This window comes from Melospiza georgiana, chromosome 1 (genome assembly GCF_028018845.1).
Source record: "Melospiza georgiana isolate bMelGeo1 chromosome 1, bMelGeo1.pri, whole genome shotgun sequence".
In the NCBI taxonomy this organism is placed as follows: Eukaryota; Metazoa; Chordata; class Aves; order Passeriformes; family Passerellidae; genus Melospiza; species Melospiza georgiana.
The window spans coordinates 58,611,380-58,627,396 of NC_080430.1; positions in this window are offsets into that span (position 1 = coordinate 58,611,380).

Consider the following 16,017-nt stretch of genomic DNA (forward strand, 5'->3'; position numbering starts at 1 on the left):
CCAGGATTGAAATACAGATTCCCTGTCTGCACCGGCCCATCTACAAAGGGGGAACTGATCAAACCCTATATCCTGCATGTTTGGTTTCACGGTGGGTTTTCTGGGGTTTTTGGGTGGGTTTGTTTGTTTGTTTGGTTGGTTTTGTTTTGTTGGGTTTTTTCTGTTTGGTTGGTTGGTTGGATATTTTTAGGTTTTGTTTCAGATTGGTTTTTTGGATTGGTTTGGTTGGGTTTAGTTTGGTTTGGTTTGATTTGGGTTTTCCCCAGACTATTGCAGGAAAGCTTGCTGTTACTTTTTTGTAAATTTTGGTTTTAATAACTTTTTGTAGGTGATGAAGTCCAAAACTCCTTGGGGCTGTTTGACAGCGTGTATCAGATTAGGTCTAGCAGGAAGAGGCCTTCTTCATTCACACTGTATGTGTACAGGTATTTTTCAGTTGGGGTGAGCTTGTATAGCATGCTGCTTTCAAAACTGAAACAAAAATACATAGGAAATGCTGAGGGAATGTAAGTAAAATGGGGTAAAGGGAATGGGAGGAATGAAAGAGAACAAGCTTTTCTTTCACCAGAGTTGTACACCTCTCACACACTAATATCAGTGTAACTTGTATTTCAGACTGTGGCATGAGCATTTTCATCAAGCTGAATTTTTATTCTCACAATCAGAAAGACTTTTTTTTCCTTTCTCTTCTTTGTTTAATGATGTTACACAAGCTGTGGTGCACCATTTTGAAGTCCTGTTAATCCAAATATCTTCATTGTCACAAAATAGAAGAAAATGCCCTTTTTAAAATACACAATTGTTGAACTTAGTATATATTTTTGAATAGCATTAATGGAGATTAATGCAGCATCTTGGCACTTTGACCAAAAGAACTGTAAATGAAAAATTAACCACAACAAATATGTAGCTGGATCACCTTTGCAAGGAGAAAGACAGTGATGTGTCAGAGGTCGGGTGGGTCTAACAGCTTCTGCTAAAAACATAGAAGTTTGCACTGTCTTAACCAATGGGCACTACAGTGATATGAATGACAGAATTTGGTTCAGAGCTGTACTTGGAAATAACAAGATGGATACCAATGTGTCTGGAAAGCCACATTAGAAATTTATGAAGAAAAAAGACAAAACTAAAAACCTCAATGTGCACCTATAGCTAAAACCCCAGCACCTGTAGCTAAGAGTTGAATTACAATTACATCCCAAACTTCACTATTATTGATGGAACTGTTTTACTTGAAAAAGACCAAGCTCTAAATATGCAAAGTAGCGATGTTTATAAAGCTGTACAGAATCTGAATATTCATATTTACATCTATTGTTTATTCTAGAGGCTTTCCATTTTTTCCTGCTTATTCAGTTTTACTGGGAGGAGAGGGAGAGACAAAAGTCATGTACTGAATCTCTACAGTCAATTCTAAACAATAGAAAGCAGAAGAAGCACTGCTTCAATAAATTCCATGTCCTCCCATATTATGGAAGCACAAAAAGAACGTATTTTATTTCCCCCTCTACTTCATCCTCACACCTTCTTCAAATTCATCTCTCTTCTCTAGTGCCTTAGCTGAATTAATACCTTTTGGTATGTTTTTATGGTATCTGTGCTTGTTACAAGGACAAATAATGGAAAATAGAATTGCGGTTGAAGTAGCCCTACTTTCAGCTTCATGGTAACTTTATGGAGCAATCCTAACTTTTTAGTGTAATTCCTTGTAGTACATGTGGTTGTAGCGCCCAAAATGTAACTGTCAAGAATGTGAAGTTCCCTTATAATACCATTTTAAAACTTTTGTTACTTCACAACCCTTTTCCTTTTAAAAGCAAAACAGAAAACCAAACCAACAAACAAAAACCCACAACAACAACAAAAACCAAACAAAAAAAAAAAAAAAAAAAAACAAAGAAAAACAAAAACAAACCAAAAGCAATCAAATGAAAAACCTTCAGAGAACTCTAGAGATACCTTAGATACCTTCAGAGAACTCTAGAGATACATGGCTCATCTTGGGTTGAGGGCTAAGTCCTCATTTAAAAAGCATCTCAATTTTGGTATCTCTGCTCTTCTCTTTGCCAACCTTGAAATTTTATGTACAATACATTTTTGAAGTAAAGAGAAAGCAGATATCCTAAATATGTTCCTGCTCTTCAGAGGAAGAGTACTGACATTTACAATGATGCCAGCTGATATAATACTTAATTGAAAACCCACTTCACAAATCACTGCTTTCTCAAAGGCAAGGAGTAAAATCTCAGCATTATTTGTCAACTGTTTGTAAAAGCATAGCTTAATGAAAATTTCCTGCAGACTTCCTTCTGGTTTGGGGCTAGACATGAACACTTCAGGTGTTTTCCAGCTCTTTAGACTCTTATGCCAGGTGTGCAGGCTTACAAAGAACAAATTCTAATGGATTCCTCAGAAATGCTACCAGGGTAGCCAGCTACCAGGTACTGTGCTCCTTGTCTGAATATGGCAATCTGAATTGAGTGTAATGGAACAAACTGGATTTGAAAGCAGATAAAATTAGGAAACCAAAGGAGAAATAATGAATGCTTTGATGGGAAGTCAACTGAATTGAGTAATTTCTTTGCTATTAGAGACATTCATAATGAAAGAATACATATTGATGGTATTACAGAAACAGTTACCAAACACTTCCCTTTTCTAAGGCATCTTGGAGGAAGGGTATATAGCTGATAGGTTTCCTTTTACAAAGCTCTTACCCAGAGATGTGCTCATATCTTTTATGTACTAGTTAGACATTATATAGTGATCTGGCAATAAAAATCTTATAGAATTCAAAGACAACAAACAGGGAGATTAGAGGAGGAGGAAATGAAGGAAAATATCTAGCTTGCAGGACTTCTTCATAAAAAGAGATTACTGCTTGACCAGATGTTCTCCACACTTACACTGCAGTCAGCAATCTGGGTATTGTGCACGTTCCAAAATGCAGACGTCATAAGAGATTAAAGGAGACATGCTGCTGCTTCTGTCTGCTGGAGATAGACTTACTGACACTGTTGAACTTCTGTCCACAAGTTAAAAAACAAAAACAAATACAAAACAAAACAAAAACAAAAAAAAAAAAACAAAACAAAACAACAAGAATAACCCAAAACAACCTTAATAAAAAATCATATCCTACCTTAAAATCTCAGTGATGTGTTGAAGTGAAAAGACTTTAGATTACTGGAAGAAGAATACAGCTAAAACTGTGAATGGAGTGAATGGAGAACTGACCTTTACGCATATTTGATTTTGAATAAATAGGTTATGTTTTAGGTCATTCTAAAAATTAGAAGGACATGAACATACCTCATGTTAAGATACATTTACATACAATCAAGGTCAGAAGACAAAAAGTGTAAACAATATGTGATAAATTAATTTAGCACAAGTTCATTCTTTTCTCTATTCAGTCTCACAGCTTGAGGACATGAAGTTTCAGTAGAAGAATATCTCATTATATTTATAAAATGTCACCTATATATTATAGAAAAAAAGGCAGTAATTTTAATACCTGTAAATCTAGATGCTTTGTTACCAGGTGGCCTTCAGAATAGGACAAAAACACTCCTAAAAACTTCTCAGGATATAAGTCAAGCAAAAAAAATACCAAGTGACTGCTCTGGCTGTTCGTCTGCACGGTCACGTGTAGGATGGCTCTGGGACAGCCCACGCTTCAAAGGACGAGTCTGGACTCTTCAGATTTTCAGTCTTCGGATTGTTTATTATTTCTTATCTATAGAATTTTTTTTCTGCCCGACAGAGGTCTGACCAGCAAGGCAGCCAAGGGCACTCTGACCTCCGACTGGGCGGTTGTCTATTTTTATACTAAAAACTACATACATCATGTTTACCTGTATTTCCCAATACCTTTCACCCATATTAGCAAGTGCACCTTCACCATGGACCAATCCCAAAGTGCCAATATCACCACAGAAAATGGATGACAAGAAGAAGAAGGAAGAAGGGCAAGACACGCCCTGATCCCTCCATCTTGTCTCCATAACCCCCCTGTACCTAAAATCTATATTTCACCCTGTAAATACTTAATTCTTACACCATTCATCCCCAAGTGACTCTCTTGTCCTCAAACAGGTGGCACATCCCTTGCAGGGTCAAAATCCAACCACCAGGCGCTTCTGGCAACATTCCAGGATTTCCGAGCCCCCCAAGGGTTCTCTCAGTAACTCTGGACATCCGGAGTGATGTGCTGAGTTCCCACAATGAAGTTGTAAAATCATCTATCATAGACCACTGTTAGAGCTGAAAGCATATGCTGTGAGTTGTGTTGAGAAGTTTCCTCCAACAAAAAGAATGAAATGTTCTGGGACAATCTGTGTGCAAAAAATGATAGCTAGTCTGAAGTCCATTTTATTAATTACACATGTCCAAATCACATATTTCAACCATTTCCAGGTGAGAATGGTATCTCTAACAGCCTATATATTGCCCCAGTTGATGAATTATTGATTGCAAATTGTCAGTATTTGTCATACCTTCTGTCTTTTCAACTCTAGTTTTTTGTTTTGTTTTATCTTGGATGTCAGACTATGCATCTTAGTCCAGCATTGGGCAGCACTGAATACCCAAAGCCTTTTTGGTCTCACGGGTGTTAAGGTCCAGCTTTCTGTTGATTACAATGGGCAAGTCCATCTGAATGCCTACTGTTATGCATCTCAACTCTCTGGCTGCTAATGCCTAAGAAAGTTATAAAATCTTTAAATAACCAATTATTACACATAATTTTTATAAGTAACTGACATATGCCACTAATACCAGGAAGCTCACTCACATTATTTGCCATCAGTCCCCACTTTGCTTTAATTTACTTCCTTATTGCATTTCTTCAACTAGGATTTTAATCTCTAGGAAGACAGTAGTAGTCATACTTTCCATTTTATAACCCATTCATAATTTTGAGCACCTCTACTAATTAATTACATAATGTTGATGTCCGTCATGGATACACTGACAGAGAACAAGTAATAGATAATTTCTGATTAGCAAGCCCCTTTTAAAATGGCTCAAACATTAACTCTAAATTTTTCTTTTTCTTCTACAATGTAGGCTCATAGTTTTTCTTTTTCTTCTACAATGTAGGCTTGTATTTTTAAGAAGACTTCAGAAATAGTATTGTTCTCTTGGATGTGCAGGGCATAATTTCAACAAAATATACTAATTAGTATATTCAGAACCTTTATGCACTTCACTGTGTATATTGCACAATATGTGCCCAACCAGCCTGTTAGGTTGCAAGAATACATGTATCTTGGGCTGTTGTATGAGACCAATCCAGCTAGCTCTGGACTCTGGCCCACATGGACAAAATAAAAGATAAGAAGTGCTCTTCTCCACGTGGGAACGAGTGTCCAGTTTATTGGCTTGGGAATGAACACTTCCAGTTCCAGTGACCACCCAGGTGGGAAGAAGGGCGTGACAGTCTTGCACTGGACTTTTATACCCGAGGGGATGGGGGCAGGGGAAGAGGACCGCGGTCAAAGGGATACCATTGAGGAGGGAGGAGGGGAGAGTAACCAGGGAACAGACCACCAGGGTGTACAGCAGAGGGATGCATGAGGGAAAGACCATGAGATGGGAGAGGGGAAATAACAATCTACGTGACATACCATGCTCAGTACAAATTTCCCAACACCCAGTGCAAAACAACAACTAAATAAACTATTTGCTGCAATACAACATTAGGTTTTCAGTCTATTTTCTTTACAATGGCATCCAAAAAGAGTTGTGCAGGACCATGCACAGAATTATAAAGGAGCAAAATCAGAGTACAAAAACTGTAGCTTCCTGTTTAATTTTTCTGCATTTATTAGGATTAGTGTAGTCACTTGAAAATATAAGAGAAATTCTTACGGGTTAGTGTTTCTTAATTGCTTGTCTCACAAGAAGGTTTTGTTTGATAGATGGTTTGCTGTTTTGTAAATACCTCTTCAGTGGGCATTTCTACCTAGTCCCAAAGCAGAACAGGAATAAAAAAATCAAACCACAGGTAACAATACTTGCCAGAAAATTCAAATTATTTCATAACAGTGCGATATCTCTTGATGACAGAAGATTGGCACAATACAGTAATACCACTGCGAGCAATCTGATCCTAAATCCATCAAGTATAATGGGAATCTCTGTCCTTTTAGAAGCCATTAGTTAGGGTCTCTAGCTGGAGCATAGTTTTGGGCATGAATTTCTCCTCGGGATGTGGAAACTGCAGAAAAATATCCTAAGATTTGCCATAGACTGAAAGGAAGAATTTCACAGTAAAATGACAGAAAAATACTTTGTTTAAAAAAACTCATACCTAGAAAGAGAACAGAAACACATACTACATATTTGCTAATGCATGCTTAATATCACCTGCTGTCTAATGCTTCTTCTTGTTTTTCTGTTTTTCAAAATTCCATCTCCCTGAGGGTTAGTTAGAAGTTTAGTGTGACTTTTTAAACAGATCTTAGGTAAGTCTGGTTACAAATTTCAACACATTTATCATTGCACAAAGCCTATCTCTGCAATTCACAAGGGTGTTGTTTATCTTGGTTTTGGCTCTGAGTCACAAACTCAGTCAGTTTTTAGGAAAATCTTGAAAGTCAAATCACAGCATATAAACAAACATTCTGCTTATTCTGTGTAAAGTAGTTTCTCAGAAGGATAAATGTCACAAATTATGCTGGAAAGGTATGTGCATCTCCTTTTTATACATATGGGTGTGACCAGAAAACAAGGGGACTAAGTCAAATCCCTTTCTTGCTGCTGAATTCACTGACAATATTCCTGATGACCTGGAAGTGGTTGAGTCTGAACAAATGAGTGGCCCTTTAAAATTAGGTTTAGCAGACTAGTACAAAACAGAGTTTTGAAGTGCACTCAGTGTAGAAACAGGAGCTTCTGTGCTCACTTCTTCAACGTACTGATCTGATATCCCTTCAACAAACTACTTGATCATGTAGATTTTTATAGGCACCTAGAGTAACAACACCATCCCTGTAGATGTTATGCTGTTTACTAGAGGAAAAGGAATGTGGTCTATTTACTATTGAACATCATATTTAAAGTAATTTGAAAATATGGGCCTTTGGGGTTCACTTCAAAATTTAGGATGAGAGGACAAGGCCACAAGTTGTGCTAGGGGAGATTTAAATTCGATATTAGGAAAATTTCTTCACCACAAGGGTTCTTAAGTACTGGAACAGGCTGATGAAGGAAGTGGTTGAGTCACCGTGGAAGCATTTAAAAAATGTGTAGATGTAGCATTTAGGAGACATGGTTTAGTAGTGGACTTTGCAGTATTAGGTTTATGGTTGGAGTCAATGATCTTAAGGGTCTTTTCCAACCTAAATGATTCTATCTTTCTCTGATATCTGAACAGAAGTAATTGTGGAGAACATCTACAAGAAACACTACTGGCTTTCAGTTAAATAATCTCTCATGGGGAGTTACTTTTAGGAAGGTAGTCTAGGACAGCCCATTGTGGAATCCATTTCACCTTGTACTCCCACTGGTTTGATTGCCCTTTCATAGCATTGATAAGAATTAATGGAGCTAGAATTTTGGAAAGTTGGCAGGAGGGGAAAGAGAATGAAGTCCTGCATATCATACCTTACTTGGCAGTAACTCTGGACACATAACTCTTCACTAGGAGATTAAAGGAATGAATACATCTCTCCCCCTACTATCTAGAAAAGGTAAAGGACATTAGGCATTATTATTATATGTTGGTATTCAAAATGTAACCTGTTCAAGAACTTGTTAGGTATGGGATGCTGGGTTTGAACCCAGAATTCAATTCTGAAGTCTGACTTAGAAAACTTCTAAATTATGGATGAAAACTGACAGAATCTGATGTAACTTCTTTCATTGCACAGCAGTTCCTCACCCCCCAAAAAAATTCCCACACTTGCAGAAAGATGAGTCTATCCCTGTCCTTATTGGCTTCTATATCTTAGTCTACACTTAAGACTATTTCTGCACTAAAAATCTTCATTGAATTCAGCCAGATTGGTCAGAAGTATGATGATTGCAGCAGTTTTTACTGATATATACACATGTACACACACACACATATATATATATATATATATATATATATATATATACTTTTAAATACTCATATATAGTTTTATTATCACAGTAGGACATGGAAAGGGTTGTACTGACAAAGGTAATAGTCCTATTTCTGCAGCTGTGTCTCTCCTAAGTGCATTTTTTACAGTGTACAACTGTTTCAACCTGCTAGAAAAGTGATTTAAAGCAGATGCTTCCTGAGATTTCTGGGTTCATCTACAATCAAATTTCCTAGCAAGAATTCTTATTATTTTGAATTAAAGAAGAAAAAGCTAAAGATAAAGGCTGTCTCATTTATGTTCATATTTAAAATGTTACTCTTCATTTTAACCAACTTAATTAATTTCCTTAAATTGCTTCTAGTTCATAAATTACTCTCAAAGGAAAGTACAGCCTGAAAATTGTCTTCTATGGACCCCATATACAATTGCAGCATTTTATAATTAAAACAAATGTTAAATGTTTATTGACAGACAAGATCTCTCAAATTATGAGAATACTAAGTTCAAGAAAAAGCCTACTGCAGTCTTGCTGTTAATAACATATTCCAAAATAGCTTAAGACTTCCACTAACACTACCAGTTTCATTCTGCATATACTCTCCTGTAAATCTTCATTGCTCCTCCTAATTCTTAGCATTGCACAAAATAAATCCATCTGAATGAGGTGCATGACTTTAATTTTTCTTCTTTACAACTGACTTTTTAAAAATTAAATCTGCTTAAGGACTGAAATGCCTTATAATAATCTACACTGAGAATTGGCTTAGATAGAAGTTAATTAAAAGCCACTTTGTAGGTTTTAAGGTTTTCTAAGCTAGGTTACCTCTCTATAAATCTAAGGACTTGACACACAAAATATTTATTATTATTATTGGAATAGCACATTATTATATATAATACAATAATGATTACATATAATAGAAAAATCCATATTGACAAATGTATGCAAGTTAGACACATATATTAAACTTTCCACAAGAAAATGTGAGTCACACAGCAAGTTCCGTATCCACATGTCAGACCAAAAGAAAGAACTCAATGGAATACTATTAAAAAAACATTTTTTCCATTATTCTCTGTTAGAGGTAAACAAAAAGTGAAATATGCCTCTACAAAATGGAGCAGTTTTGCTTTTATAATCTAACCAGAGGTCCAAAATCATCTTTGACTGAAAAAGATGAATAATAGCCATTAGATTTTTTCCAGACAACTGAACAGACTAGCAGCTTAGAAATCTGGAAATTATTAAACATTTAAATACCACTCATCTCCCTCCTTGGATGTTAAAAATACTAAAAACAATAAAGAATCATTTGAACTAAGTCATCTATTGTCCCATGTTGTAGGATCTACAAGATGTAGCAATAACAGACGATACAGTAACACAACATTCTTAGAAAAAATCTACATTTGGAAATAATTTTTTAAACTGTGAATTTTGCACTTTTAAAAGCAACAGCACCATGATTTTCAACCATGCATCAAAAATATGCTAGTAGTAGTAAGATGAAGGCAGTATTTTGTCTTCTGGAGGCATTAATATCTCCATATGGTGCAATACCTTTCACTCAATTATGATATACTATAATACTGATTGCTACAGTAATTGTGCCTTCCTTAATTTATTGTATTACAGCCCTCTTAATAATCTACTACTTTAAATAGCAAAGATTAGATACTATAAATACTGTTTATACTCTGCAATAGTTCAGTACAGAATAAAGAGGCTTACAGTACTCCAAACAAATGGGAGCTGGATTAAACTTTTAGTATCATTTAATTCCATTGTTATAAAAGACCAACAACAAGCTGAAGCATTAGAAATCAAATAATCCTTGCATTACTTGCAATGGAAAATACTGTTACCACTGAATGAAATGTAGCTAAAGCTGCTGAGTGCAGCAGTTACCCTCTGTCATGGTGCACACCAGGAGCAGTTAAATGTCCTTATTCCACAAAACTGTTGGAGTAATAGGGAGCCACCACCCAAAACACAGGCCACATGCATGGCTGGTCAGATGCTTAGCTGTGTGGGTGAAGGGATTTCTCCAGGAGCTTAACACAAACAAATGAGTTGGGCATGTGCTCAGAAGCAAAACAAGCAGGCTAAATGGCAGAAAATGATGCTGTATGGAAACTGGGTACAGTGAGTGGAAGGACAGATTATTTCAAAATGTATTTTCTGCTTCTTTTCAGGAGTGTATGCAAAAACTCCAAAAGAATAAAAGATTTAGTTCCATGTGCCTCATAAATAAAAATCATCAGCCAGCCAAAAAAACACTAACCCACAAACCCAATTAACCTTCTACCAAATAATCAGCTACTCAAAAGTGACTAATTTCATGTCTTGAAAATTGTATGCTATTTTTCCTAGAGCCCATTAACTCCTTTTACAAAATCAGCCCCTCCCTGCCACAATGCATCAGTACTTAAACATTTGTTTGATGGGGGATCAGGCTTTGCTAGGTTAAGTGTTAGGCTGTGCCTTTCCCTTTTCTCTTAGTCAAAGAAAGTGGATAGTTCTGAGTCCATGGTAATGTTTCTAAATACAGAAAGATATTTAGAAAGACTTCTGATCAAATTGACACAGGTCTGTAATTCATGCAAGTCATTTATTTTACACTGGGTATCAATAGAAGCATATGGCATAAATAGAGATGAGTGTACAATTTTATGGTCACATTACATAAATTTAAACAAATCTCACCCTGAGTTGGCCCACTAAAGTCCAATTTTAAACAATCTCTCTGCTGCTTAAGCCTATAAATAGCTGGCATAATATAGAATTCTTGAGAAATTCCTTAATGTTAAGGCCACTTGCTTCATGTATTTTGGATTTGCTGATGGCTCTTTGAATTTGGACATGACTTCATATGACATTTCCGGAGAGAATAACAATATTTTGTTAGGAAAAAAACACATGAACTTCTAACCCAATGTGCAGATGAAATTGGTTAGTAACCTCCATTGCCTACATTGTGTTTGAAACTACTACACCATAAAAAAAAGCTGCGAAAAGTCAGCATTTGCTGTTTAGACCAGCTTATTTGTGATCAATGTAATTAAGATGAAACTGTCAATGTTTCTTGTCCATGGATTCTTTAAAATAGGATAAATAAAATGGCATTTGCTGAACTACCTTCTTCGTGCTTTATTGTGGCTGCTGCCACAAGCTCCAGAGCTCCTGCCCACAAATACCATTAGAAAAAGACAATTGACTTCTTAGACAGAATTTATGCACCACATTATTTTCATACTTGTACCAAAATTTGAACCCTTGGATCTTTTATTTACAAATTGCATAATCTTAAATATAAGATTATTTTAACAAGAGTCTGTTATGACTTCCATATAAACAAGAGAGAGGTTTAAAAGGAAGGCAATTTGCTCAACCTAATCTTATCATGCCAGGTACATGATATTGTAATAATGGCATCATAATTATTCCCGTAACAATAACAGTTCTGAAATGGAAGCAGGCAGCCTGGTTTTGATGGGTGCATGTATAAACATAAGAAAAGAGACAGTCTTTGCCACGGGCTTTCTACTTCCTTCTGCAAGCAAAAGGAAGAAAAGTTAAAGAGGTTGCGTGTGGTACACTATATTAAAAGTCCTCCAAACTCTTAATGAGAGGGTAAATGTTTTGCACAGTTGTGCAAAGTTTTTCTTCCTTATATGAAAATAGACCTATTTCTTAGCATGGCGTTGTTTCTATATGAGCAGAGTGGTTTGTCAGTAGGTCAGAAGCACAGATGCAATTGTTCCTTCACACTAAAAAATGGTTTAGTGAAATTATCTTGCTCGACTAGATTGGGGGCATTAGACTATCTAGGCACTCAGCTTCAGTCAAAGCAGCTGTACCATTTACATGGTGGGCTGCCATCATTTTCAACAGTACAGCTGTGAGGGGAAGCAAACTGTGCTGTGGGTGCTGGGGTAGGAGCTTCATAAAGAGGTTTTGTTCCCAAGGGACTGCAGTGTTAAAATCCATCTTCAGTTTATACATATATAAATATAGGCAGGTAGGTATATATATAAATGTATTTTTTAAAACGCCTCAACCCAGAACAGAATTTTTTTTTCCTAGTGTAATTACACAAGCTCTCTCAAAGACTTAACCTGATTTGACAAAAGCTGCCTTCTGTCAGCATGGCTGTGACGAGAGCAGGGGTTCTCTTTAGCAAAGCTGTATTGGCCACAATGTGTGAAATTTTTTTATTAAACAAAAATACTGTCTTCTTACATTAGCACAGTGTCATAGTCTGACTTCTGTTTGCACAATCTTTCACTGACAGGCATAAAACTACAGTATTTGATGGCAGCATGAAGGCAGATGGGGTATGAGCTGCTGCTCAACAAGGTTCAGATTTTAGTTAAGAAACATCTATGTAGCAAAAAACTGACAGGCATCTTTGTTGGCATATTGTAACACTGAACAAACATTGCATGCATACAGTGAGGTTTTTTTCTCATTCTTGCTGTGATCTCATGTTAAAGAAAAAAACAGAGATGCTACCATATGTGGTACTTGCCCTGTGCCACCAGGATCCAAGGTTTCTACAGGATACTTCCTGTATTCTGTAGATAAATAAGTGCTGTGATGATTCCTTTCTTTTGTAAATGCAAGAGTCTCCACCAATAGTCTCAATCTCTCCAAGGTATGAAGTAGGCCTATGTATTTTATTAACATTCGGTTAATAAAACAATTAAAAGATGCAACAAGAAAGCCGAGTGATTGCTTCTCTAACACCCCCTATTTGGGGTCCCACACAGAGGACTGCAAGAGTAAAGTTAAGGGGATTGGAGGCTGAGAAGCTAAGTGTTACTGCAAGGAGAAACACCAACAAAGCTGAGCAGGATACCTCACTCCTTCCTTGCACTAGAGCCACTGACAGTTTCATTTCATTTCTTAACAGGAAGGGATTGTTACTAAGATTAAGAAATTATTCTTATTTACCTTAAAGAATCAAGAGAACTGGTCTCTGGGATTTGGTGAAAACTGGGATGCTTGTAACACGTGTTCTTCTAAGACAATATATACTGCTCCTGGCTCTACGGCAAGAGAGTTTCTAAGAAACTTTGTGGCCCAAAAGATGATGCCAGTCTCTAGCTATACCACTGCTAGAAAGTGAAATCATTTTCTGTCTCTGGGATTAACTAGTATGACAAGATTTACGTCTGCAGTGCTAAGCTTTCCTATAACCTCAAGCAGAGTAGCCACATCCAAACTGCTGAATATATCTCCTTCAGGTCACCACATAACCACAGAGCCTCATTGAAATTACAGTCTCAGGAGTGGTCCCAATTGCCTTGCTGCCCCAGACAGGAGGGAGACCAGTGTGCTGATGTTTTGGACTACCTAGTCTTTGGGTAGAGAAATGAACAGCTTGTACCACAGCCCTTAGTAACAATTTGACAGTATCAAGAAACACAGGACAAGGCTTGGACTTGTGAACTGTCTCTGTTTAGTTTAATAGTATAAACACAGACTTTGATTTTCTGCATGCAAAAGGGTTACATGAGTTCAAGGACAGATCGGACAAGCACTTGGAAGTTAGGTCTACTGAGGGCTGCTGAATAGCCAAACCACATGAGCTACAGAAAATCCCCTGAGCTAAAAACAGCCAGAGATTAGAACAGTCAGATGTGTCACATATAGTTGTTCTGTTCTCACTCTTTCCTGGGAATCAACTCAATTTCTAGTCTTAGAAACCACACAGACAGACCTCTGGTCCTCACCAGTAAAGATATTCTCAAGCTCTGAGGACTCACTGAGACCTGCACTGAGCTCAGCTTTCTAAGACTTTATCTTTACACATACATGTAGAAACATACAAATGCATTTGCTTTGAGGTTTTTGGGGTACTTTTGAAGATCTTCTCCACTGCACTAATGATACCTTGAAATGTCAGGAGTGCTATGCTGTCACTGCAGCCTCAGCTGCAGGTGGTCTCAGAGGAAGATACCAGAGCAGACGTTTCGTACCCAGCTGCAGCCTGGTGTCCAAACTTTGAGCCTGAGTTTCCTACACATTAATTAGATGGAGAGTACATCAGGATGTTTCACTTCTTTGCAATACAAGCTTTAGTTTGCAGGGTGCCTGATAAAATACATTCAAATTGAGATTAAGAAAGGGAATTACACGTTTTGTTAACACTGAGAAATATGATATGAAAGTGGAGACAGTGGAAGAATGAGGATCCACTTGAAAAATTTTATGGTTTAGGAGTTTAATTTAATTTGTCTAAACGCTATTCTTCCAGTCATCTCCCAAAGAAAAAAACCCATCTAATAACACAGGATTCATGCACCTTTCCCACTTTTGGTACCACGTAGGAGTTTTCAGAGATCCTTTCTCCCTGAAGAGGGAAAATCACTCTCAGGGAGAAGAACAGCAGCCATATTGCCAGGTGCTCTCCCAGCAGTGACAGTGCGGGGGAGAGGGCCCATTTGGGGAAGCCCCTGCAGGGCTGCAAATGAGCGAAGCAGCACCGCGGGCGGGGAGGGTGCGTGTCCGGACCAGTCGTGCCGAGCTGTGCCGCGCCGAGACGGGCACAGCGCCGGCACTTCGCTCTTGCCCGGCTGCGGGCGGGCAGCGGGAAGCAACGGCAGCCCGCGGCAAGCGTGTCCTCCTTCTTCTCCTTCTCCTTCTCCTTCTCCTTCTCCTTCTCCTTCTCCTTCTCCTTCTCCTTCTCCTTCTCCTTCTCCTTCTCCTTCTCCTTCTCCTTCTTTCTCCTTCTCCTTCTCCTTCTCCTTCTCCTCCTGCTGGCCGGATGCCGGAGGTTGCCGGGGAAGCGGGGCAGTGTGCGGTCACCGTCCGGCCCGGGCGGAGGGCACAGAGGGCGGCGGTGCTGGGGGGCTCCAGCAGCCCGCGGCCAACACCCACTGTGCTCGCTGGTGGTGTGCTCCTTTGTGGTCCTACCCTGCCCGCTCCCTCTGTTCCAGTCTGCCCATAAACCTGGAGTCCCCTCCGCTGAAGTGACCAATAATTAAGTGGACCCAATGAAGAGCAACCAGTGCATGGCTTCCCACATGAGCAACTTATGTTGCTCTGATTTGGAGTTCTGACACAGAAAGGGCAACTTTCTTCAGGAAACATGCTGCATCTTTCCAGATTTGAGCTGTGGTGCAATCTTCATGCCAAGCCACGTGATTTTTCTGGATGTGTTTTTTAGACCAAAAGGTCCTGGTTATTCTTCCTTTTACACCACTGGAAACCTTTTGCTCTGAATGGAGCCACTATGATTTATAATGTGCCCTCGGACAGAGAGGAGCAAGGGCACATACTGCCTTTCTGCATGAGGTTCTGTGGCCAGTGTGCTGTGCAGATGCAGCATGAGTTCACCTGCATGCAGGCTGGATCAAGCATGTGCCTTTTATTTCTCTATGGCTACTAAACAATGTGCACCTTTTATTTCTTTTATAATGGCCACTAAATTATGTGAATGGTGATGAAAAAACAAGTCTGAGTTTTGTGGGCAGGTTTGAAGAGGGTTTTACTCTTCAAGGCACTGCTACACAATGATTTGCAGTCCTAAAAGTATTAATACCTGTCCTATATGTTAGTACTTACCTGTACATGGAATGAATTGCATGATGGGCACATGTACTGGCCACAGAAAGCAAAAGGTCTGAGTCAGTCTCACAGACTGGAACCTCTGTGCCCAGAGAGTTAATGTATTTCTGAAATTTATCCCATGAAGGCAGTCTTTCTTAAGGATAGGAGTAATAAAAAAAAGAAAATCCTTGTAAGAGATCAATTAAATTGTGTACAGTGGGTTCTGGAAACTTGTCTGGGACTGTTAACCAGGTTTCTGAGAATGACATTAATGCAGGATCTAGAAAAATTGTGGTACTGTTTACTTACTATTTAATTAATTTAATTATTTTAATTATTATATTTTAATTAATGTAATTTTTAATTATTTAATTTCTG